At 39.8% G+C, this 27,132-nt stretch overlaps 1 protein-coding gene and 1 long non-coding RNA gene across 4 annotated transcripts in view; one reads left to right on the top strand and one right to left on the bottom strand.

The window, feature by feature from the left end:
- The window catches only part of CDH20 (cadherin 20), a 206,696-nt gene that overhangs the window by 45,800 nt on the left and 133,764 nt on the right, over positions 1–27,132 (top strand). The window lies entirely within an intron of this gene.
- LOC139030341 (uncharacterized) lies at positions 5,717–14,268 on the bottom strand. The gene is made up of 2 exons (XR_011482620.1): positions 13,769–14,268; positions 5,717–6,529 (listed from the first exon to the last, which is right to left on the bottom strand). It is a non-coding gene; the product is annotated as an uncharacterized lncRNA (long non-coding RNA).

Here is a 27,132-nt window from a genome sequence, read left to right as displayed (position 1 = left end):
GCCCATAAGTATTTATATATATAAATTGATCATAAGCCAATGAATACTTTCTCTAACTCTATAGTCCCTTTTTTCAATGGGGAAGCAGTCTGGCCTCAAATCAGACCCAAAGGAAGTAAAAAGGAGTTACCTATTGACTTAAGAACAGTATCTGCTGAAAATATGAGTCATTTGATAATAAGAAGTCATATAGTTCTTATAAACATATTCTATTTGTTGACCTGAATACCATATGTCACCCATTTTAGAATGTCCTTGATGAAGCTCTGGGCTGCAGCTCTGACTTGCAAGTATCTTTAAAAGAAGCTGCAGAATAGCACGTTGGCCTGTGCCCTCCATCCCTGAAATGGAGCAGGGCCCCCAGGAATGTAGGCCAGTCATGAGGCGTGAGATCGACTCGCTTCCGAGTCTGTTCCAGCAGATCCTGTCCACACGTCAAATGAACGCGTAGATCTATACATAGCAGTTTGTTGCTTATCCTGATTTTACTATCAAATGTATAAAAGATGTTAATACAAGACAGCCCTACTCAACTCTCTAAAGGCAGCATCTTTATAAACCAACCAGTCCCTTTCTAAAGAAAAAGAATCAAGGTTATATAGCCATGATGAATTTTTACATATACACTTTCATGAGTTTTAGTTTACATTTGAATGTAAAATATTGTCATCTATTATTTTTTCCCTCAGAAAGTCCCTTTCTTAAAACTGCCAGTAGTTTTTTTGTATTATCTAAGAGATACTTTTCTAGTATTAAATATGAAACACAAATGGATAGCTTCTTAGGTGTTGATTCTCTTGAAAACTGAAGATTTCTAATGTGATCTTTCCCTTAAGAAGAGTTGTCTCTTATTGGATTTGTTATTAGCGGTTCTAATTAATCCTTTACTATTAAAATACATACTGTGTGTGTGTGTGTGTGTTTGAGAGAGAGAGAGAGAAAGGCAGAGGCAGAAACGAAGAGGGAGACAGAGACAAAGAAGAAGAAGAGAAAATAATGCTAAAAGCTTTGAACTTTACAGGTAAGAAAAGTTATTCTGCTGACAGTTTCTCTGTGGCAAAAAAAAAAACAAAAAACACCACCACCTCATATCTCTTTGGAGGTTTAACTTTAACTTAGTCACATGTTTCTTTAAATTACATGTGAGTTATTTCAGGATGTAACATCCTTCTAACATCCAGTCAGAAAGATAATGGTTAGGAATAGGTGTGTGTGTGCACGGAGCTGCTTATTTATAGCGAAGAGGCATCAGAGACAACAATGGCATAAACTTAGAGATTCTGCTAGTGTACCATTAAAAAGGACTGTTAGTTGTATTAGCTGCTCTGGATAAAGACTAAGCTGATACAACAACAATAAAAACACAGAATAGAAGTTTATTTCTCTTTTATAATAATTATAAAGTGCAGCAGGTCTGCTCTGCGAGGTCATTCAGAGATATACTCGTTCTTTGCAACCTGGAGCCCTTAGCACATACACAAGGTTGAGTTCACCTCCACATCATTTAACCAGTCTACAGTTCTCATCGGCCAAGTAGGAAAAGGAAATCTACAACCAGCAGCTTCACTCTAGGCAATACTTGCAGAAGTCACACTTGGTCTTTGATTTACATTTTACTGAAGAGAACTGAGTCTCAGGACCACATCTAGTTGCAAAGGAGTCTGGGAAACGTGGTACCTGGGCGGTCACGTACCCGGATGAACTCTGGTACAAGTCAAAGGAGTCTGGGAAACGTGGTACCCGGGCGGTCACGTACCCGGATGAACCCTGGTACAAGGCAAAGGAGTCTGGGAAACATGGTACCGGGGCGGCACGTACCCGGATGAACCCTAGTACAAGGCAACAGGGGAAACAGTGCTGGGAGTAATCAGCAGGTGCTTATTTGAGCACTTCATTATGGCTTCCCTGGAAATGCCGTTTGTCTGTGCTTTTGTTTAATTGAAGTATAGTTGACTTCCGTCCTTATGTTAGGTTCAGGTGGACAGCATAGTGATTTGATCTTCTTGTAGATTATACTGGAGAAGGGCATGGCAACCCACTCCAGTATTCTTGCCTGGAGAATTGCAAGGACGGAAGAGCCTGGAGGATTCCAGGCCACGCGCTCTCAAAGAGTTGGACACGACGGAGCGGCTCACACTGCTGCGCTGCTACTATATATCATCCTCCACTTACAGTTATTGTAAACTATCAGCTATATTCCCTGCACTGCGCCTTATAGCCTTGCATCCTGTTTAGTTTACACCTAGTAGTCTGTACCTCTTAATTCCCTTCCCCCTACCCCTCTTTATCTGTTTTTACACTATGACTCAAAATTCCTTCCTTGAGGGAAGAAGTTGTGTTTTGGCTCTATGTTACTCTTCATCCCAGAGACCTGCACATATTAGACCACTTACTATCTTTTGGATTATATTGAGTTTAAGTTCCAACAAATAATCGTTTATTTAGTTCACATTTTTTGAAATGTGAGGTATCCCTTTAAGGAAAGGTCTGCCAGGGAAGGAGAAATCTGTACCTTTGCCAAACAGGACATGTCTGTGGGGAGTCTAGTCATGTATTCCACTGATGCCCTTGCCTTTATTGTCGATTCTCAAGTCAGTAGAGCTCTGTTCATCTCAGGAATGACTAAAATGCTAAATGGAGGATTGCTCACTACAGGTTCATTCTACCAGGATCAGACTAAATACTATTATAAGTATTCAAAATTAAAACTTAACACAGGAGAATTATGACATAGCTTCACTGTCAAAATTATGTTGACTTTGGTTAGCTGATGTATTAGGGTTCTCCAGAGAAACAAAACAAATAAGATGTGTGTGTGTGTGTGTGTGTGTGTGTGTACATATATATATAGGCAGGCGAAGACCAATGTCCCAGCTCAAAGACCAATGTCGAAGCTCGAAGGCAGAGAGCATGAATTCCCTCTCACTCAGCCTTTTGTTCTGTTCAGGCCTTCAAAATAGTGGCTGCCAATGCACACTGGGGAGGGCAGTCTACTTTATTCAGGCCACTGATTCAAATGTTGGTTCATCCAGACACATCCCCACAGATCCACCCAGGATAACGGCTAACCCGTCTATGGGCACCCTTTTAAGTTAGCACATAAAATTAACCAGCACTGCTGATGACTATCTTTATTCTTTTTAGTAAAAGCTCTGAATTAGATCAAATATGGCAAAACTACCAGATAGACAGTGAGGAAAACAGTTTTGCTTCTCTTTCTTTTTTTTTTTAATTTCTAAAGGACTGGCATTTGGCACATCAGCGTAGGTGTGACTTGGAATATATTTTCAGGAAACAACCACACTCCAAGCACAGTTAATGTGAGACACTCAGGGCTACTTACTGGGAATAGAATATATACCTCAAACGGCCAGTCTGAGAGAACACATAGCAATTACAGACAATCTTGTGATAAATTTGGATAGTGGCCTTTTTCTCTCCTTTTCAGTAGTCTTCTCATAAAAGACTTTCTGAAACACCTAGATAAATACGATATAAAATAAAAATTCAAGAGTAACATCCACAGTTAGGTTTTTCTCCCTTATGAAAATCTAATTTGAGAGCTTTTAGGCTGTCTGTATCTCTTGAAATGATGTATAAAAATGATAATGACACAGACTGTAACACAGACAATCAGTTTGGATAATTATGGCACAAGAGTGGATTTCTTTTATTCCAATTGGCTATTTTAATTGATCAGATAAGCCTAATAACCAAGCAATTTCTACTTAATTTATATGAGGCACATATAATTTCAGCAGCCTAGAAGCATCATTATGCCCCTTAAAAAAAATTGTTCAGGCTCTTAGGGAAACTGCAATATCGAAATTTTAATGACTTTATTGAGGGCACCAAATCTTAAAGCATTAATAGAAAAATCCCTTCATAGTATTGCATTGGTTTCCTTGGTCTTAAGACATAGAATAAACAAAGTTAGCAACCTTTCTCTTTCTATTCTTTAGGCTCATAGTATAATATAGCTTAATAAGAGTAAGGGAAAAACTACACATGTATACCTATGGCTGAATCATGTTGAGGTTTGACAGAAAACAGAAAATTCTGTAAAGCAATTATCCTTCAATAAAAAATAAATTAATTTTTAAAAATCTACAAGATATTTTTTAGGACCAAAGAGACAGAATGTCTATTATTGGCTAATAGATTTTGGTACTATAAGATAGTATGAATCCCAAAGATATCAAAGTTTTGGTGTTCATTAAGTAGCTAAGAAAACATGAGAGGGGAAACCTAGCCTGCAAAACTGTGGCCTTGAGATTTATAATCATCTCCATCATCCAGTCTTTGTACATAAAATGGTTCTTTTGGGGGATGTTCTAATGTGAGTGATCAAGTGTTTTGCTTAAAAGAGATAACTGCTACTAGTAAGAAGGTTGCCGAGATAGAGAAAGCAGGTAGGTTTACTTTTGATGATTTCATTTAAATTTCAGTTTCATTTTAATGTCATGAACCAGTTGCAATCAGACTTTAGGTTTTGTATATGCTCTCCATCTGCTGCTGGACCAAGGCAATGAGCAAAGAACTTCCAAGGACTATCGGCTTACAGTTGTTACAAGCAAAACATCCTTGTCAGGATCAGTAATGTAGGCAGACAAGTGGGTGTTTATTTTAGATCATTCGTCCTGACAAGACTGTCGATTTGAAGTTGCTGCAACTCTGGGTAAGGGAAGTATTGAAAGTGGCTGCAGGCAGGAACATCCCCTTAAGGGGACTTCTGGAGAGGAGGGTCAGTACCCTGATGAAAAGTCTTCTTAGATTTATCCACAGTTAGTTTTGAGCTTGCAAAATCTAAAGTGAAATCAAAGTGTATTTCCAGGACCTGATGCAATAAAGAAGTAACCATGGCAATTGGCTGAGCTGCATGGTGACTGAGGAAGGAAGTGTGATCTCAAACTTTATGTACATAGGAAATACCACAGAAAATTAAGTGGGAAAAGCCTTGGAAAACTTAAAGTAGAGAAGCCTTGGAAAACTTAAAACTTAAAGAAGAGATGACAAGATATTCTTAGCTGCTTTTTTTTTTTTTTTTGGTTCACACAAGTAGAAACTAAAAGTTAATTCATTTTTCACTGTTTGGATTTATGTAATTTCTGTTGTAAGAATTAACAAGAAATAGGTCAGCACTGAAGTGTTTCTTGGTCAGTTAGGGGCACATATTGCTGAAGTAAGATAAATGGGTTCTGATTGTGAAAAACAATTATTCTGCAGAAAGGATACAGCCGTCCCTCCCCTTAGTGTGATGAACAATGTGTTTACTATAAAATGCTAATTAGCCCTTAAAGTTATTAATGTAATTATTGTTCATCTAAGGACATAAATCTGGCAGTCCCTGAGGACAGGGGCATTGCTCACTTTGAAGAATCTGGCTTAAAGCAGTTTTTGCTTACCTGTTTGTTATTTCAAACTAAATCACTCTTCAAAATAAGATGAAAATAAAATATCATCAAGTTGCCAGTCATTCGAAGAGGACAAAACTGCTTGGAGATGAAATTAGAGGTTATGAGACTCACTGACATTTGTGTTCACAAGTAAGGCATTATTTTTTAGGTCCAATAAAAACAGATCATGGGTTTGAAAGTATGTGCCGTGAATGCCTCATTTAATCTCTGATGGGGCACCTTCCTTTGAGTGCGGTCTGGAAGAATTATTTGGGCAGGGAAGAAAATGAAAAACAGTACTGCTCTATCCACTAGATATAGAAGGTTTTGAAGAGAGTCTGTTTATTTATTTTTCCTACAGAACTTCAAAGTCACGTGTCTCCAGGGCAATACTGTCAGCTTGTCCTCGTTGCCTTCATCAAATAGAGAGATGTCACTCTAGTTGCCTGGAGTAAATAAAATTTCCTTGCCACAAAGCTAAAAAAAAAATCAGAAATTCACCAATCATGTTTAACTCTATTTAGCTAAAAATGAGGTTTGGCCTCTTCATTAGGATGGAAAGGAGTGGGCAGCCTCATTCCCAAATCCCCAACCCTTTTACTGTAAAAATTCTTCATATTGCAAGTAACAGAACATCCAGTCTAAAATGGCTTAAGCAAAACAGAACATCCAGTCTAAAATGGGTTAAGCAAAGACAGAGAATGGCTTTTCTTTTCTAAGTGGACACGCTGAGATTAACTGGCTTCAGGGACAGTCTGATCCAGCAGTTAACTGCCTTCCACGGTTCCTCACTGCTCTCACAGCCGCGCCCTGCTCCATGTGCTGGCTTTGTCCTCGGGGCACTCCGCTCGGCAGCAGTACTGGCTGGGGCGCTTTCAGAAATCAGAGCCACGTGTTATGTGGTCCAAAGAAAAAGGATGCTTCTAGGTCCCTTGGAAGAGCAAGGAGGTGGTGTGTAAGGACGAGTCCCCTGCAAAGGTCGACTTCTCTTGTTGAGCCGCATGCCCAGAGTATCAGACTCTCTGCCGACCTATCCAGTGGCTATTACCACCTTCCTCCTCGGCAATAGAACCTCGACTTTGCTTAACGATGGAACAGCAGTGTGCTCGGGGAAGTGAGCCACTTCTTCAGTCCTAAGAGACAAACCATGATTGGATGAAGTCAGTCACTGGACTAAGTAGTAATACTACTACTTTTTCCATGGACCAGCTTAGGGCAGGAATAATTCTGGTCAACAGAACTTTTAGAGAAGTCTACTGGAAGCCTCTGGAAAAGATCTCTAATAATAGAGAGGTATTAAGGGGGACATCTCTAATCTCTCTACCCTTCTTTGTATGTTATTATGGAAAGAAGCAATAGCTGGAGCTGTGGCAGTCATCTTGCGACTATGAAGATTCTGACGAGAGGCTGATTGAGAAACTAACTTTGTTAAGTCGTGCAAAAAATCTTGGAGTCACCTTCTTCTAGAAATCTTTCTGTGGTAAGGGAAGATACCTCCTGTTTCTTATGACACTTGTAGTCAGATAATCTTATTAGTTGCTATCCACAGCATCCTAGCTGATATAATCAACCCTGAGAAGTCAGGAGATAGATGTGAGTGATGAGCTTAGATCCTCAAGGCTTACCAACCAAGCCCCACTTCCTGACTCTGAAGATGAGGAATGTAGTTCCCACTTTAGGAGCTGGTGGGGGTTTGAAATGAGGTAACAGAGGTTAATACTTAGTGCAGACTGACAGCAGATACTCAACAAACAACTGCAACTGTTGTTCTTACTACTAAGCACTTACAAACATTGGATTTTCTTCCTTATCCAGAACCAAGGCTATTTTAGAGGTTTTTTTTTTTTTTAATTCACAGATACACATACATAAACAAGCATTCTAGATTCTTATTCAGTGGCAATGAACAATTCTAATAAGCATTTTTCATTCCAAATTCTCAAGCCCAAATCTGATGAAGAGAAAGGCAGGCAGAGTGAAAATGCAAAGAATTAGTAGATGACAGCAAGGAAGCTTGAGAAAATGCCTTAACATACAGATGCAAGAACTTAAAATGTGCAACAGCAGGGCGAAGGAACGTCACAACCCCGGAGGGAAGCACCATGAGCGGCACAGAAACGCTCTACGGTGGTGAAGAGCACAGACTCTGGGCTCTGTTGCATCGGTTTGAACCCCAGCTCTACTGTGAACTAGCTTATGAACTCAAGTTTATCACCTCTCTGTGAAATGGAGATAATCTTTGTGCCTATGCCAGAGGGCTGCATGTAAGTAAATGCAGAAGTAACTAACTTACTGCTCTAGGGTACTTAACAACAGTGCCAGACCGATAACAAGTGACCACAGGAATATTCACTGTTATCATTATTACTTGATGCCATCAACAGTGCTTATTTGAAAGACTGAACCATCAAATACTACTCCTGTACCCTCTGTTTTTAAAAACAAGTGGCAATACCCTTGAGAATTCATGCAATCAAAAATGTTACATTCTTAAATAGACACAGTAGGAAAATGTGGGTATCTGAAATATTTATGTTATCTGCAATTCCACTGAGAGTAGCAGAAAAATGAGATAGTACCTTTAGATTTAGAATTTTGAAGTGAATGTTGTTTTCAGTATATTAAAAGAAGCCTTTTTTCCCCTATGCCTTCAGAATTGAAAACAGAGATAGGGAGAGAGACAGGGTCATCTGAAAGTTCTGTGCATGGCCATGGAACAGCTCAGCCTAACTGGAAATTCCAATTTGGGGCAGACTTGGACTCACTTAGATGTCTTTCAGGGATATAAAGACCCAGCCTTGCAGTCTGTGGGACTACCAGACCTCTCTTGGAATAAGCCTCCCCTACCTTGCACAGAAATCCATCACAGATGTAATTTCTTCTCTTTTCTGAAAAGAAACCACGAAACAAATCTACTCATTCCTGTTCCTTTCATTGAAAGAGGCAGACAGTGATTCTTGAATTTTTATAAAGAAAGAGTAAAAACTGCTTACTAAAGTTTTGTCAGTATAGTGCCTCAGGCTCATAGGTATCTCTGTTTAGACTGTTTTAAATAGTAAATCACTCAGAAAATGTTGTGCTCAATTTTCAGTCTAAAAGAAGAGATGGAAGCCATTTATCATCATCATAACTTTTTCATTGTGCCTCGTCAGGAGAAAGAAAATAAGAAAATAAGACTGGTCCTAATCCAGCCTAATTGTGACAATAAGTTAACACAGTCTTCAGTATTTCAGTCTTTGTGACCAGTCTTCTGAAGGTGGAAAGGGATGCCGGCCTGTGCCAAGGAGACTTCCGTGCCCTCTGAGTGCAGCGCCTTCTCTCACTTAATCACTGCCCACGACTCTTAGACTAAACAGAAGGGCTGCTGAGGCTCTGTGGTTAAAAAGATTGCCTGGCATGAACCTTCACCTGCGGTTGTGAGCGCTGAAGAAATATCTGATAGATAAATCAATAAGATAGTTGCTTTCTTACAGGATTCTCTTAGCACTGAGGGCTTAACTCCAAATAATAACCCACTGTTTATTGGTAGCTTCCAGCTGAAGGATGATTAAAAACTCCACATCAATATTTACTCTTGAAAAAATAACGAGAAGCAAATCAAATTTTAGAACATGTAAAAACAATGTCCTACTGCAATCAAGTACTTTATCTCATCAATATAAGAATCTATTAGTAGATGAGATAAATCCAATATGGTCTGTTCAATAGATACTAAAAAGAAATTTCACAAAATTTCTACCTTTTCCTAAAAATGGTAAATATTGATTGAGCACCTCCTATGTTCCAGGCCCTCTGCTAGAATCATAGTTTCTTTTAACCATCTCATCAGCCCCATCCCGAAGATATTAACACAGAATTCAACTTAAAAAATCAAGGCTTAGAGACATTGAAGAATTTGTCTAACACCTTATTTCCAAACCTGGGCTTTAATTTATCATAGTATAATACTTATACTCTTCGTTTAAAAAGATTATAAAGCAACAGTCTTAATCTGATAAACTCTATTTGCTCTAAACCAACAATTAATAACATTAATGGCAAACAAGAATTCAATACTCAAGAACATTGATTGCACATGAAAGACATTAATGATTTATTCAGAAAACATAAGATAAATAGATATATATGTAGAAAAATTATCAGCCTTACTAGCACTTGAAAGAGTGTAATTTTTGAAAGTGAGACACCCGTACATTTAAATTTATTTACAAAATTTAATGCTCAAAATAGCAAACTTTTCAAATATAATTTTTTAAGGCTACACTGGAATAATTACTTGTAGAGGGCAAATGTCTCAACTTCTCTAGACAGAAATTTACAATAAATACAGACTCTAAGACATTTCAAAACCTTTGTCCAAATAATTCAAAACATTGTTCAAAACATTATATATTTACCCTAAGGAAATAATTAGAAATTTGAACAATTTATATAAAAAGCTGGGGCTTCCCAGGTGGTGCAGTGGTAGAGAATCCGTCTGCCGACACAGGAGACGCGGGTATGATCCCTGGACCGGGAAGATCCCCTGGAGAAGGGAATGGCAACCCGACGCAGGAGACGCGGGTGTGATCCCTGGACCAGGAAGATCCCCTGGAGAAGGGAATGGCAACTGCTTCAGTGTTCCTGCCTCAGAAATTCATGGGCAGAGGAGCCTGGCAGGCTGCAGTCCGTGGGGTCACACAGAGTCGGACACAAGAGCAGCATATAAAAAGCTATCCTTTGAAACATTACATCTAACTTTGAAAAAATTGGGACCAGACTAACTATTGAACAAGAGTAGTAATGATTATATTAATTTTAGTTCATCCTTATGACAGAAATTAAGCTAGCTTCTAAAATGTTTGAATATTCACACAGCTTAAAAATGATTTCTATCAAAATATAATGGGCTCCAGTTTCATCCATCTCATTAGAACTGATTCAAATGAATTATTTTTAATGGCTGAGTCATATTCCATGGTGTATATGTACCACAGCTTCCTCATCCATTCGTCTGCTGATGGGCATCTAGGTTGCTTCCATGTCCTGGCTATTATAAACAGTGCTGCGATGAACAATGGGGTGCACATGTCTCTTTCAGATCTGGTTTCCTTGGTGTGTATGCCCAGAAGTGGGATTGCTGGGAATAGCTAAATCTAAATTTTAAAATTTATAAAAAAAAAGAAAAGCCTTTTAGAAAAAAGGCTAGCATAGTTTTATATATATATATATATATATATATATATAATACAATCCTAATCACTTATTTATACATTAATAGAAAATGATTGAATGCAAATACATCAAAATATTGATACTAGTTATCAATGTGTGATAGGTATATGATTGTTCTTGATCTACATCTTCAAATGTTTCTGCATTGTCCAAAGTCCCAACTGGAAACTCATATAAGTATTACAGTCAAAAAAGATTATAAAAGACAAAGTAATCTCAAATAATGATATCCTACAAGTAAAACTTTCAAGACTGGCTCTGTTTTTGTCCATAAAGAGCTCCCCTATCAGCGCCCTGTTTTCCTCCTTGCGTCTATTCCGCTCTCGCACATAAAACCGCTCCTGTCACATGGTAGAATTCGTTCCCTAGAGTAAACAAAGGCAAGCCCATCTGCGTGGCCCCACGGCAAGCACCCCTCTGCTGCTGTCCCGGTCTGAATTTCTCAACCGCAGCACAAACTGCCGGTCCTGCCAAAGGAAGTGGGGAACAAAGGAGTGGGAAGCCTGAGCCTGTGCTCAAAGCGCAAGCTGCCCTTTCTCCTGTGAAACGATGGACCCGTCACTGAGCCCTGCTTCCCGGCCCCAATTCTCACTTGACAAAGAGGTTGGAATGCAGTAAACTCTGCTAAAGTTCTTGATGAGATTTCCAGAGTCGAGTAACTTTATGCAATATTTTCTAGGCAAGCTTGTCCATACTTTGAGCAAATCCCCTCTTTATTCTAAATTTCCCTAGAATAATATACATATGTGTAGACACAGACATAAATATGTATGTGCCAGCGGCTGTACTGGACACTATCAGACGATACAGAAATGGACGTATAGTCTTGTATCACCTTCCAGCATCTAAAATGCCTACCCAACTAAATTCTACATTTATATGTCCATGGGAGGGGGAACACTGGAATCAATTATTTCAGATTCTAAACACTGATAATACGTATTAGGGCAATGGACTGATGAACTGATTCTTTTTCATTTTAACTTTTGGTAACTTTTCCAAATTTTCTCTCAAGAAGTATATTTTACTTTTATTGATATAATAAAGGGGAAAAACTTTAAAGTGTTTAATATTCTCTGTTCTTGGGGAAATTAAAATCTGGCAAGGAGGGCAGAGAGTTTTCAGACTAGGTATGCAACTATATAAAGAGTAGCATCCTCACAGTACAAACTTTGACGGAGCCTCCGAGAGAAGAGATTGATTCTGCCTAAGAAGGAAAGGAGCCACAAGGTTGAGGGAACTTCACAGGGGAAGCAGCTTCTGAAACAGGACTTGAAGGATGAGTAACATTTGCATCTGATGGGAAAAACATTCCAAGGGAGAAGGCGGCATGCAAGACTCAGTCCTGAAAGTCCACGACACGCGAGGGGCGCGGCAGGGAACTGGGGTCACAGCCCTTACTTGACGTGGCCACCCCAACTGTCACCCAGCCCAACCCAGCGTGCCATCTTGCTTAAGGTTTAATTCTGCGTTATACATTTGGGTTGATTTCTTATTTTAATGTTTCACACTAAATACATCTGTATGTGTCATCTGCACCAATGTTAATACTATTTCAAATATGAAACTGATTTCAAAATTAAACAGATTTAAGTGTTCGGTCAACTCATTTGATTTGCATTTTAGATGCTTCTCTTGAGAAATTATACTGGTTTCCCACAGCTCATTATTTCTTATCAATTTGATTAAAGGTTCTATAACATAGGTAGCTCAGGTATAGAATAACATTTAGAAAAGCATATTTAAGTGGTTTTATGACATGTGTGAGTATGTGAACTGTAATATAAGTATGCAGTAATAGTTTCTGGCAGAAATCCGTTCAGATACTTTAACCAGAGACTCCCATTAAATCCACATAAAGCCAGTTAGAGGAAATCACTTCACAGGGACAAAAGGGCTGCCCAAAGGAGGGAAGACGAGCGCTCTAATCCTGTTCCTCTGTTTATTAGCCATGAGATTATGGCAAATTTTAAAATCTGAACTCAGCTTTCTCATTTGTGAAAAACATAATAATAAATACTATGTATTCCTCACTTCACAACATTATTAAAATCACAACAAAATGTACATGTCAAAGTAGATAACCAGGAGGAGTTACTATATAGTACAGGGAACGCTGCTCAATATTCTGTAACAATCTCAATGGGAAAAGAATTTGAAAAGGAATAAATGCATGTGTATATATAAAAATAAATAGATATTATGTTTTTTAAAAAATGCACATGTTATCAGTTATGCAGTTGTTAAAGACCTTAAAGATAATCTTATTTGGCTTCTAGGTTTTACTCCAAGAGCTCCATTCAGGGGCCCTAGCAAGATGTAGGAAGGATGGAAACAGGATGAAGGAAATTGCTGTTGAATGGATAGGGTCCCCTCTCTCACACCCCATTTTCAGCTAATGAGTCCTAGATTCAAAAAGTCTAGGACTCATTTTTCAGCTAATGAGTCCTTTACATTTTGGGCTCCAGAAAGTCTTCCATCTGAAGAAAATGCCCAATGGTTTCAAAGGACTGAAAACCACTGATTCGTCCAATTGTTCATATAACAATGAAAAAGTAAAAACACAGAGAAACTAAGTAACCATCCCCCTCCCAGCTTAAGTAACTGTAAATAAAGTGGCTGAGCAAATGATAGAATCCAAGCCTTCCATTTCCAAGCCCAGTGCTTTTTGGACATACCCCACGGAAGGGTTAAATAAATACGCGTACTGATACCCAAGTACTAAGAATTGGTACAAGTATATATAGCAGATATGACATCACCTGTACGGTATGAAAATTCTGTTCAGCAATATAGAACTGTAGTTCATTCATTAATCTGTATATTTATTCAATAAATATGTAAGCGTCAGATAGGTGCCAGACATTGTTCTAAATACTTATTTCAATACTATATACAATTCAATTTCAAAGAAGTTATGACATCCAAGCTTAACTCTGAAATACAGCATTCCATTCTTTTATGGAATTGATGAATAGTGGGCAGAGTATTATAAATTTATTTACTGCCCATTCAAAAGCACCTCTTTAATTACAGTAGTGAAATAAACACTAAATTACTTGTATCTGGGTATACCTCACTGAATTTCCTCTTATTAATTTGTTCCTTCTATCAAAAGCTGACACTCCACTTGTGAAATGCCTTTCACCCACTCTCACCTTCAAGGAGTTGGAAACTTGAGCCGCCTCCTCCCGCTTCTGTGTTTTTCCTCTTTTTCTGCTGATCATCCTACAACACGTACATAAGCTCTAGTGTCTCCCATACCGAAAACAAAACAAAAGCCTTCTCTGCTCCCATGACCAACAGCCACCCAGTTTCCTTTGTTCCTTTCAGAGTAAATATTTTTGGAAAGAGCTGTCTGAAGCCACTGTGTTTTCCCCATTCGTAACCCCACCAGCCCCCACGGGAGAAGTCAGGCTCCGTCGTCCCTTCCCTCTAGTGTGTGAGAAGAGGGGTCCTGCTTGGTCACCAGTCCCGGCACTGGGAACAGCACGTACCATATGCCCAACTCAGTGAGTATTTATAAAAATAAGTCACCAAGAACGTTCTTATACAGTGATTTAGTGAATTATATAGCTTGTGAATTTTTCATACATTTCTGAAAGATGGGTCACAAAATGCTAAATCTTACTTGATTCCAAATGAAATTCCTTCAACCACTATTTGAAAAAAATGCACAATGACCCATAACACTGAAGTTAATCTATAAATGCAATTTAATCCTTACCAAAATTACTATAAGGATAGTTTTTGCATAGCTTGGCAAGATAATTCTAAAATCCATTTTAAAGAACAAATATTTTTAAATAACTAGGATGATTCAATGAAGAAGAAGAATGTAGATAAAATTGCACTATGAGATACAAAGACTGTGCTATAAAATTACAGTAATAAAACAGTACGAATCTGGTACAGGATGAGAGCTCAGAAATAGATTACAGAGCTCAGAACTGAACTCAAATATATTTGAGAATTTTGTAAATATAAAAGATAGAACTTCAAATCAAGGAGGGACATAGTGGTTATTCAATAAAAGGTCTAGGGACAACTGCCTATGTACTTGCAAAATAAATAAGTAACCCTTTCTTACTCCTCACAACAAACTCTAAATAAATTCATAGTAGAAAATAAAGTATTGAAAAATAATTTTGCATGCTTGGAGTGCAGCAGGCCTTTAGAATATATCAACAAAACTAAAAGCATAAAGGAAAACACTGACAAGAGACAAACTCAATGACTTAAAAGTGAAAAAATATATATGGTAAAAACAACAGCAACAAAAAACGAGAAACTCTGTCAATAAGATTACAAGGCGACAAAAAACTGGCAAACATTTTTGCATCATATATATGATAAAGGATTACAAAAGGGTGATGTTAAATCAACTGGGAAAAGAACATTCCAATAGATAAGTGGGCAAAGGAAATAGATAATTCACTGAAGAATAAACATAAATGGCCCAGTTAACATGCAGAAAGATAACCAGTCTCGTTAGTAATCAAAAAATATAAGTTAAAATATTAAATCTCCTTTACTTGTTATCTCAGCTAGCTCAATTTAAAAGTGCTGGCAATGCAGTGGCTTGGCAAGGGGATGGAAAACAGAATTCTCGTGCGTCTATGAGAGAATAAGCAGAGACAAAGTTCCTGGGAGTTAGTCTGGCATCAAATATAAAATATACATTAAGGGAATAACCAGACAATTAATATATAAAGGGTATTCTTTGCAGAATCATTATTAATTGAATAAAAGTCCATCAGTTGGAGGTTATTGAATATGTCATTATCGATCCATATGAGAAACTACTATGAAGACCTAATTACGTGGACTTACATTTTTGAAATATAGAAAGATATCCATAATATGTCAAGTGGAAAAAAAGATTACAGAACTGTTCTGCCTCCTAAACATTTCCTGAATCAGTCCCTCTTTCCACCTCCATCACTACTCTGTGCAGTCTCCTCTTTGCTGCACCCACTCCACTCCACCCTCAGTTTCCTCTTGGGCCTTCCTCCTGTGGTTTAGCTTTCTGCAAAATTAAGTATATTCCTATCAGACAATCTAGCAGTTGCCTTCCTTGGCATTTACTCCCAGAAGTCGAAAATGCAGGTCCACACAAAAACCTACACAGAGATTTTTAAAATAGCTCTGTTCATAATAGGCGAAACTTAGAAACAACCACAGTATCCCTCAGTGACTGAAGGCTTAAACAGTTGTTCCGTCCAGACAATGGAATACTATTCTGTGTTCAAAAGAAATGAGCTGTCAAATCATGACTAGACATGAAGGAAACGTAAAGGTATAAATAAAAAATGCATATAAAATGTAAATGCACATATATATATATATAAGCCAATATAAAAAGAGTACATATTGTATGCTTCCAAATATATGAACTCTGGAAAAGGCCAAACTATGGAGACAGTAAAGAGATCACTGCTTCTCAGGGGCTGGGAGGAGAAAGGGATGGACAGGCAGAGCACAGAGGACTCTCAGCGCAGTCCAGCCGCTCTGGATACGGTAACCGTAGAGACGTCATACACGCGCCTGTGCGGCAAGCAACGCAAAGAGTGAAGCCTAACGTAAAGCGGCGCGAACACTGGAGGGCAATGCTGTGTCCATGGGGCTCGTTAATTGTAACAGATTCATCACTCTGGTGGGGAATGCTGATAAGAGGGGAAGGTGTGCAGTGTGGGGACAGGGGTATACAGGAGAGCTCTAGACTTATTGCTGCAAACTTAAAACTGCCATAAAATACAGTCCCTTAAAAAAAATAGTGAAGCATTTTCTACTATTTATTCTTCTCAAATAAGAGGATCAATGATGCAATGTCTGGTTATACTGTTCCCCACATACTGTTTGTGTTATACTGCCACAAACAAAATAGAAAATTCATCTCCTGGAGCAGGACCACTGTTTGGGTCAAGTTTACAGGACCTCAGGAATTCTGATGTCAAGAGCCACACTCATCTCCAACCCAGAGCTCTGAATTCCTAAATACCATCGATAACAAAGCCAGTTCTGTTTTCCATCTGCATATAGTAAAACAAAAAATTCTACATCAAATAGCTGATTCCAGATGTCTACTTCTCAATCCATCTTGCCATGGCCCTAAAATAGTTCCACTTTCTTTCCAATTTCACTATAAACCAAAAAGAGAAAGACCAATTTCCTCTTCATCCTCTCTTCCTGGGCTTTCCACACCACGCAGCACAAAGCCCGTCAAATTCTCCCCTAACTAGCTGTGGCACTCAGGCAGACATTTTGCTCCCCATGATTATCACGTTTCATTCCACAGATCCCAGCTCAACATTCTATCTGTTAAATTTGAAGTTGTGTTGGCCAATAATCACTGTCAACTCAGTGAGGAACCCAAGCCTATTTGTAGAGCCCAGCCCATTTCTCCAAATTAAGTTTTTCTGATCTCACTTAGGAAAATGAATGACATTAAGAAGACTATAGTGGTTCAAGGTGGCTAACGATTTTATTTTTAAAGAATTCAAGATATTTACTGTGTATTTTGGCATCAAATACATACTATATAAATTGTGTGTAACTGTAGGCAGATTGGCACCTGTGGATAGTGGGTGGTTGAAGATTTATAGTCAATATTTAGTCAACAGCGCAACCATTTTGTACTGGATACAAGTGTATGTGACTTCTTTTATATATTATTTTCCACTGTGCTCACAAGCTCATGTAATCTTTTTCTTGACCAGCTATATGACTTTTAAAATAATACATTTCAAAGACATTTGACATAGCAGAAAATAGGTCTGCATGTGTGTTTATATACATAGTGTAGTTGAAAGAGTAGGTTTAAGCTGGTAGATCACCATCAGATCATTCGACGTCTCTGGAAGTAAGATCCCTTCTTGTTGGCTTAGTTGCACCCAACTCTTTTGCGACCCCATGAACGGTAGCCCTGCCAGGCTCTTCTGTCCACGGGATTTCCCAGCCAAGCATACTGGAGTGGATCACCATTTCCTTCTTCAGGGGATCTTCCCAACCCAGGGATTGAACCCATGCCTCCTGTATTGGCAGGCAGATTCTTTACCACTGAACCACCAGGGGAGCCCAGCTGTCTAATAAAAAATAAACAAATTAGCTCCAAGACCTCTTTCCCTTCTCAAGCAACTGTTTAACTTGTGTGACAGTCTGCTTGCGTCTCACTCACCACGTTTATCAGATCCTAGCTGTGTTGTAGGTTTCTGACGTTTTTTCATACTCTACACATTCGACCTCCTCCAACTCCAGGTTCTTGAAGCCAGGGACTTTGTTTCATCTATCTGTATATTCCCTCCTCCAACTTGTTACATTACCAAAAAAAAAAAAAAAAAAAACAAAACCATTCTCTGATCGCAGCTTCAAATCTGTTCTGCTTACTTGTGCCAATACTCTCATCATAAAAACGCTCCCCCCGCCCATGGCATCCGAGCCATAGATGCCCCTCTGAGTCCTCACCCACCTTCCCCTGTCTTCATCTGCCTCCAGCATCCTTCCTCTCCACACTGGTGCTCAACCAAGTCAACAATGCTAGCCCAACCTATAAAGTCATAGAAACAGGTACAGTGGGGTTAACACCCTTAAATATTTTCCTCCCCTCCGTTAGTTATCCATGTAACAGTAAGGTTGTTCTTTTAAAATATGTTAATAGGCAGGACTCTGTCGACTGTCACATAACTGGGTGTGTAACTGGTTGTCTCTGGCTGCGGGATCCCAGTCCGACCCCTAGTCATGGTCATATATCCCCAGGATGTATGTCTGCTTCAAGAGGCAAATGGTGCCCTCCAAGACTTAACCCCTCCCCTCAGGTTCTTTCCTGAAACCCCACACATTCTCCAAACACTGTTTCTGTCTTCACTGACAGATGTGGGATCTATTTATGGGGATACTCTATGACAAAATGCCCATTTCTTTTTAGAAAAGCATAAAAAAAATGTAAAGAAGAATGTAAAAATGTAAAGAAAAAGAAAAAAAATGTAAAGAATAATCCTAGAAGTCATGCCCCTCTGCGTCCATGCACCAGCTGTGTAGTCAAGTCTGGTCCCCACTCTCTCCCCATACATGGTATCTCCACTCCTGTGTGTTTGTGTATATGTGGAAGGATGCATCACTGGAAAGTTAGGAGCAAGCATCGTTGAAGGGATATTGAATTCACTTTTAACTTTGATAGCCATTTCTTAGACTAAAGAAAAGTATGCTCACTATTGTTGCTGGTACTGCAAATTGCCCTTTCTTTCCCTGGAATAGTAACTATTAGTTCATTTAGAAAAATCACAGTCCAAATTAGAAGCTATAAAAATCATATGCAGAAACAGACATATGGATCAGTGCAACAGAATAGGACACTCAGAAATAAACCCACACACCTGTGGTCAATTAATCTTTGACAAAGGAAACAAGAATACACAGTGGGGGAAAGACAGGCTGTCAGCAAGTGGTGCTGGGAAAGCTGAACAGACACGTGTCAATCACTGAGGTCAGAACACACCTTCACGCCACACACAAAAACAAACTCAGAATGGGGCAAGTCTTAGATATGAGACATGACATCATAAAACTCCCAGAAAAGAACACAGGCAAGACATTCTCTGACATAAACTGTACTGACATTTTCTTAGGTTAGTCTCCCAAGGCAAGAGAAATATAGGCAAAAATAGACAAATAGGACCTAATCAAACTTAAGCTTTTGCACAGCAAAGGAAACCATACACAGAACCAAAAGACAACCTACAGACAGGAAGAAAATATTTGCAAATAATGCAACTGACAAGGGCTTAATTTCCAAAATATACAAACAGTTCATACAATTCAATAACAAAAAAAAAGCGCACTCAAAAAATGGGCAGAACTCCTAAATAGACATTTCTCCAAAGAAGAAGTACAGATGGCCAATAGGCACATGAAAAGATGCTAATCATCGCTAATTATTAGAGAAATGCAAATCAAAACTATAATGAGGTGCTACCTCCCACCAGTCAGAATGGCCATTATTAAAAGCCTACAAATAACAAATGCTTGAGAGGATGTAGAGAAAAGGGAACCCTCCTACACTGTTGACAGGAATGTAAATTGGTGCAGGCTCTATGGAAAACAGCATGGAGGTTCCTCAAAACCAGAATTAGAGCTGCCATGTGACCCTATGCACAGAGCCAGGAAGAGCTGCAGTTTGAAAAGACCCATGCAGCCCAATCCTCATAGCAGCACCATTTACAACAGCCAAGACCTGGAAACAAACTCAGTGTCCATTGACAGGTGAACGGATGAAGATGTCACACACACACAGCCAGGAATACTACTCAGACATTTAGAAAAAACGAAATAACGCCACTGCAGTGGGATGAACGGACTTTAGGCTGGGAAGTGAAGTAGACCAGAGGGAGAAAGACAGATACCACATGACCCCACTCATACGCTGAATCCAAAATGTGACACAAACGAGCTTATCGCTGAAACAGAAACACTCGCAGATATAGAAAGAGACTGGTGTTTGCCAAGAGGGTTAGGGGTGGGGGTGGACTGGGAGTTTGGCATTAGCAGATGCAAACTATTACATAGAGAATATCTATCTATATATATTATAGAGAGAATATTATATAAAGAATGGGTAAATAACAAGGTCAGGGAACTATACTCAATATCCTATAATAAACCATATGGAAAAGAATATATATATATACATATATATGTGTAACTGAGCATACATAATTTACAGAAATTAACACAACATTGTAAATCAATTATATTTCAATAAAATAAATTTTAAAAAATCATATTCAGAACTCACCATTTCTAGGTATTCTTCTAAAACTCAGTAATTTAACTAACTAAAACTTTAAAATAAATTTTAAAGAAAGACCTCTAAGGATACATTCACCTACTCATTCTTTCTCCTGAAAACCATGTTCTTTTCCTTCCCTGAAAGTTTAAAAAATTACTTTGTATTTTTTCAAACTCAGCCTCATCACAACCCACTGACATTTCCAAAATCAACAGTGACTTCTGAGAGTCAACCTCATTTCTGGTTATCAGTTCTCCCACAATTTACACAAATTACCTCCAAATGACGTGGCTTTAATTCTAGGATTTGTGCAAACTCTGATAGTGAAAGTGTTAGTCGCTAAGTCACGTTTGACTCTTTGTGACCCCAAGGACTGTACTACACCAGGCTCCTCTCCGTGGGATTTCCCAGGCAAGAACACTGGAGTGGGTAGCCGTTCCCTTCTCCAGAGGATCTTCCCGACCCAGGGATGCAACCCCAGTCTCTTGCATTGCACAAGGATTCTTCACCACCTGAGCCACCACAGAAGCCCTTCTACAAACGAGGGTTTGTAATAAAATCCATGGTGTGAATATTTGCCAAACCCAGACGATGACGCCCCACGAAACAAGTAGGAGCCTCACTGCACAAATTCAGACGTGCAAGAGACCAGCTTTATTGCTCCTTTATCCCACTTCCTTTCTGAGTCTCCATTCTGTGGGGGTGGTGGGCAGTTAATTCCTGGCAGTCAGCAATTCCACTTTTCCCGGGGCTGGCCTAGCTTTCTGAGGACAGGGAGAGCTTTCATAGTAGAAAGACACTGCTGGGGCATTTGGCATTTGTCTACATGAAGTCTCCCCAAGACATTCCTTTATGGCTCTCTGCACGATCCCTTCAAAACTGGCTGTTCTCTCCGCAGCTTACGCTCCTGGGACCCAGGACCTGCCTGGGCCTTGGCGCCATGCTGGAGCACCAGAATCTCCGTGAAGGGATCCATGTCCCCATTTGCCTCCTGTGCCGCCGGCTCTTGCTGCTCCTGTGGGCACCTACCCACGAGGCAGGGGACAGGTCGCCCTCATGCCCGTGTCTTCAGTCTCTGCCACTGAGACTTCTCCTGGGACCCGCCTGCACTCTGCCCCCCTCACTTCCCCACACACTTTCCCTCCCGCTGCAAACTCCCCACATTCCAGGAGACACTCCTCTCTCCTCTGGCCACAGAACTCTTCAGGCAAGAGAATTACTAGGTGAAAGTCTAGGCCATATAAGCATGTCCTAGGTGCCCAGTACCCGTCGTTCAAGGAGGGCAGGATGGTCCCTTTGACTCTCTGACGAGAAGAAATATTACTCTTTTCCCAGACTCAAGCCATTATCAGCTCTTGAGGAGAGCAGAGCTGTTAAAAGTCCTATAATCTGTTGGTTTACATAGTAGGACTGAAATTTAGTCAAGCATGAGGAATATAAAATTTTATCACAACTAACTGAATAAAGACGTAAGATGGAGGTGTTTTGCAATGACCAGCCTGTCAGTTCTGGACCCTATCATAATTCAGCGTTCGCTGCTAATTCATGTGAAGTCCTCAGCCGCATTCAGAGGGCTCTGGCAGTGAGTCCGCCCTACCGAGCAGAACGTCTGAGAAGTTTCCTCTGATTAATGTGCCTAACTGCAACATGCTGTATATCCCGCCACTAACACGTGATGTGCTCAGTAGTCTGCCCTTGCCTCTCTTCTGCTTTCTTTGGGTCCCATGTCCCAGTCTTAAAATCTCTGTGGCTTTACGGCCATATATAGCAATGCTATCTCTCTGTTACACTCGATTTTGCGGCAATACCATGATTCATTTCATACAGGCAGTTCAGTCTAGCATTTCCTCTCCAGTCTAAAATCTCATCGTGTTTTGTTCGGCTCACTGGATCAAATATAGTGCCGTGTTGTTTTCTCCATTGGAAACATACTTACTATCATTGTATTTTTTTCTTTGAAATCAGACTTTGTCCTTTGCACATTGCTCCTCATCTCCCCAACCAATGCCTCTCTCCCGCCTCCCCCTGCCTAAAATTTTACATCATTCCAATAAACTTATATATTGGAATGGGAAAAATTTAGTTTCCGTCTCAGGGATCAATTTATAATGATCTTAAATAAGCCTCTTTTTAATTGATGAGCCTACTGCAAATTGCATACTTCAGTTTACACTGTAAGGAATACAATTAAACTAAGGCAAAGCTGGTTATGACTCATGTATAATAAAATGAAAACAGTATCATCATTAAACACCAAATAAAGCCATTGATTCCGTGTATTATTCTGTCAGTTTTAATTGAATTGCATTTTCCCCCTTTCAGTTCTTAATTATGCAGCTCATGCTGAATCTTTATTTTTGTGCACAGAATGGGATAATGTTCTCTTCCTCCTTACCTTAGTGTCTAAAAATATAAGCCTATTGAGAACAGAAAAGTCTTTGTTGGTCTTAATTAAAGCAAACACCTGCCTCTATCCTGGGAGCTGGATGTGCTGCTGTTCTGAGACTGGTCCCGGGTGAGAGGACAACAGAGCCGCTTCCTATCACACGTCCTTCTCCCCGACCCGCGGCTCCAGCTCTCTCCAAACCCTGGCGGAGAACCTGACCTCACCCCTCCCAGCCTCGAAGATCCAGGAGACCTGTCCAGCCTGCTGATGAGTGGAAACAGTCTAGGCTGCACAAAGTCAGGTGGATACTATTTAACATGGGGGTAGATGTGGGCGCATGCCTGCTGTCCTGGCTGACAGCAGCCGCCAGGCTCCTCTGTCCATGGGATTCTCCAGGCAAGAACACTGCAGTGGGTTGCCAGGCCCGCCTGCAGGGGATCTTCCTGACCCAGCGATCAAACCTGCATCTCTTCTGTCTCCTGCCTAGGTAGGTGGGTTCTTTACCACTAGTGCCACCTCGGAAGCCCAGACATGGTTAGTGAGAGAATAATCTAAAAAATTCATTCTTTTCTTCAGTTACCTTGTGGAAGATTCAAAGGCAAAGTCAGAGTCTCTTCTCTGATGATATGCAAATGAGAACAGCAAAGGGAGATGGACTAAGGGTAGAAAACCAGACTTGAAGGAAAACCCGTAACTACAATGAAATTCCTTTCATTCAAAAGAGGCGAAGAGAACACACCCCTACTATTCTCTCGCCCCGTAAGGGTGTTGTCTATTTCTAAAGTGCTTCTGCCAGATTCAAGTACACACATCACTCTATTACTAACACAGTTTTATTTCTAAGACTCAGTTCACAGGGGCCACATGTTCTTGTGTAGAGATAGCGAGTAATGGGCAAGTTATTTAGTTTGGAGCTTATAATAAAGGCAAAATTATGTATCTCCTGGTATGACACTATTCCAACAGAAACCCAGCTTGGTGAATCAATCTCAGAACTGAGAACCAAGGGGTGACTTGAAGTCAGTCTTTGACGCCCCAGTGAACTAAGGAAATAAAGACTGAAAGATGATTATTAGAGTTTAGAAGCCCAGATGACCCAGGCCTGAGTCAAGCAAAGGGCAAGTGGCTGCCATCTGGACATACCCTGAGAGCTGAGGAACTGGCTTTCTGGGACTGAGAACATCTGATCATTGCTGAGGAGCTGGGTCTCCCTGGACTTCCTCCTAGCTCTGGCATATCAGCTTCTGCCAATCATGCAGCTGTGTCATCAGCAGCCATGCTACAGGAGAAAGCTTTCTTGGAAGGAGAAAAGGCACTAATCATCCTCACACTCGTTTTACCCATGTTGAAATTCTTCTGCCAAAAGTTCCTCGTACCGTATATGGCAAATCAGTCTAATGAACTCGTTCTGATTCCAGCTTTTTTATTCCCAGTTGACCCTTTGATGGAAGAGAGGGGAGAAAGAAAAATGCCCCGTAAATGAAAAGGGGGCTGTAGGGTGCAGAGCCCCCATGTGCTGAGTCCCTTCTCTGTTATAGGTACTGTCTGTTTTTAACATCAGTGACCAGTTTTGTCCATCTGAGGTTTTGTTTTGTTTTGTTTTACATCAGTGATCACCTTTTTTAAAATATCAGTTAGAAAAAAAATAATAAATAAAATATCAGTTAGGATTAAAAGAGAAACAAGGTAATGTCGTATTTGTCTTAGATACTAGACAAATAAGGGTTAAATGTAAATTCAAAGTCATGGGTCTACATAGTTTATAGCATTCTTGACTCTGATCCTATAGTACTAGGCAGCTGGCAAGTCTATAAATAATGTTGATTTTGTTATATTCATTGTTCCTAAGGTTACAAAGTAATGCTTACACCACATCTATTTCATCTATTTCAAATCAATTTCCTGCAAATGCCTTTCACAACTATATTGTTTTTATTAACAAATTAAAACACAGCATATTTGGGCAGTGTATTTTTTGTTCCACACAAATTTGCAGGGATCAGAAAAGATTATAAAGGAGATAAAATTGTCATTTGCAGAGACTCTCCTTCAGAAGGGCTTATGAAATTATTCTTTCACTATTCAAAATGGGAAATCATAAAACAAGGAGATTATTACAAATCCTTGGCATAAATCCACACGGAGACTGCCTGCCAACATTTTAATTAAGGACAATAGCTCAGCTTAAACAAATATAATTGAGAGAATATTGACCAAAGGTCGGTTTGTCTAAGGGGCAGTCAATGGAACACGAGATTGTACACACAACCTATGTCACATTTCTCCTTGACATCCTTTGAAAAGGAACATCCTCCTTCCCCTTGCCTTTCCAGAACTGGAACTGTTAAAACACTCAACTGGATCTGACAGTCAGGTTCTGTGGAAGTATAAAACCTGGTGCTGCAGGAATTTCTGAAGGCAGCAACCCTGTGCCGTTGGGGATCAAGCAGGATTCCCAAGATGGAAGAGGGCTGATGCTTCCTCCTGGCTATGAGTTGGTCCTGAACAAATGTTCTGATAAGATGTGCTGAACTACTTCTGAATGCAGAATGACACAGATTTACCCTGCCAGCACACAGGAATAACTTCCCGAGATTAAATATATATATATATTCAAGAAAAAAATGGAAATCAGCTGACAAAAATACCGATGAAATGCATCCCTTGATTCCTAATGTCATCTTCTTCATGAGTCACATTTTCTTATGGCCTAAACGGCTCCCTGATTGTAAATTAAATGTCGTATGAATAACTTGCTTGACGGTATTCTAGCGATCTAAGGTTAATGTTTAACTATTAACAGGAAATAAGATTTCAGGTACTGCGGCCTGAGAAGAGTACCATTGGGGTACCACGTAGCTCATTCTGTTTAAGTCGTATAATAAAGAGGTGACGTTAAGCGCTGGAAGACTGTGAGCCAATGAAGAAATTGATGTGAAAAGAATCTGTCCCCTGGGCTGGGGTATTTTATGTTTCAATATTGAAACTTGGACATTTTTTTGCATCAGAAAAGTTATTCTTAGTTGTTGGCAGAGTAAATCCATGTTATCCTGCATTCTGAAGCAGTTCAGCTGAATCTAATTAGAACATCTGCAGATTTATGCAGCTTTCTGTATATTAAAGTCCCTACCCTTGTGAAATAAATATTTCTCCTCAATCCTTTATTTTTACCCATCTCAGTGTTAATCAGACTAATATGGTATAAATTTTAACAACCACTTTTATGATCCTAGGATGAATGGTCCAATACATACCTAAAACATCAAGACCCGATAAATAGCGTCAGTGTGCACTAGATTTCAATGCCTTCCAACTGGCCATCAATTTTGGCATAGAGAAAGGGAGACAATTATAAACTCAGTCATTTGCTCCTTGTAACTAGTTTTTCAGAGATTTTTCAAGGTGACCCATGCATTCTTTGGATACTAAGGAGAACCTCTTCGGTCTTGATGTCTCGATAGATAATTCATTGACTCATGTAGAAAATTATACAAAAAAAAAATTTGTTTTTGCCACTTAAATAAATTACACAGATTCATATACAAAATGAGATTTTTCCAGAGTTAACTTTAAAATATTCCAACTCCCTTGGGGATCTAATCCACTGCCTTTCTTGGGTAATAAGGTACCTAGATGCTATACTTCACACTAGGACTTTTTAAAAATCTTAAACAGCCTCTTTGTCAGAAAAGGTTAATGTCAAGGTCACGAGTAATTTCTCCCTTAGTTTTATAACTCCTCAAGGTGTTCCCCATTAGTCTTAGATTAAAATTAATTTGAGGGAATTCCCTGGTAGTCCAGTGGTCAGGACTGGGCACTTCCACTTGGGGTTTGATCCCTGGTCAAGGAGGAAAAGAACTATTTTGGGGGTGACTTCCCTGGCTGTCCAGTGGTTAAGAATCCACACTCCCATTGCAAGGGGCATGGGTTTGATCCCTGGTTGGGGAACTGAGATCCTACAGAGCAGTGCACGCTGCAACCAAAAAATAAACTTGAAAAAGTTAATTTAAATTTTCTCAGGCTGAGACGCAACACAGCGAAAAGAGGCCCAGTCCTGGAGCCAGCGAGCCCTGCTGCATTCCAGCGTTGTCACTGACCAGGCGTGAACCGCTGGGCAGTCTACCTGGAAGCCGCCTTGTATCATGCTACCTTGAAGCTCAAATTTTTCTTCAGTAAGATGGAGATAATAACATTTACCTTTATACGGTGGCGCTAATGGTAAAGAACCTGCCTGCCAATGCAGGAGAGGTAAGAGACGCAGGTTCGATCCCTGGGCCGGGAAGATCCCGTGGAGGATCGCACGGCAACCCACTCCAGTGCTCTCGCCTGGAGAGTCCCAGGGACAGAGGAGC

The sequence above is a fragment of the Odocoileus virginianus genome, chromosome 22 (genome assembly GCF_023699985.2).
Source record: "Odocoileus virginianus isolate 20LAN1187 ecotype Illinois chromosome 22, Ovbor_1.2, whole genome shotgun sequence".
Classification (NCBI taxonomy): domain Eukaryota; kingdom Metazoa; phylum Chordata; class Mammalia; order Artiodactyla; family Cervidae; genus Odocoileus; species Odocoileus virginianus.
This window is presented reverse-complemented; position numbering and strand designations above follow the sequence as displayed.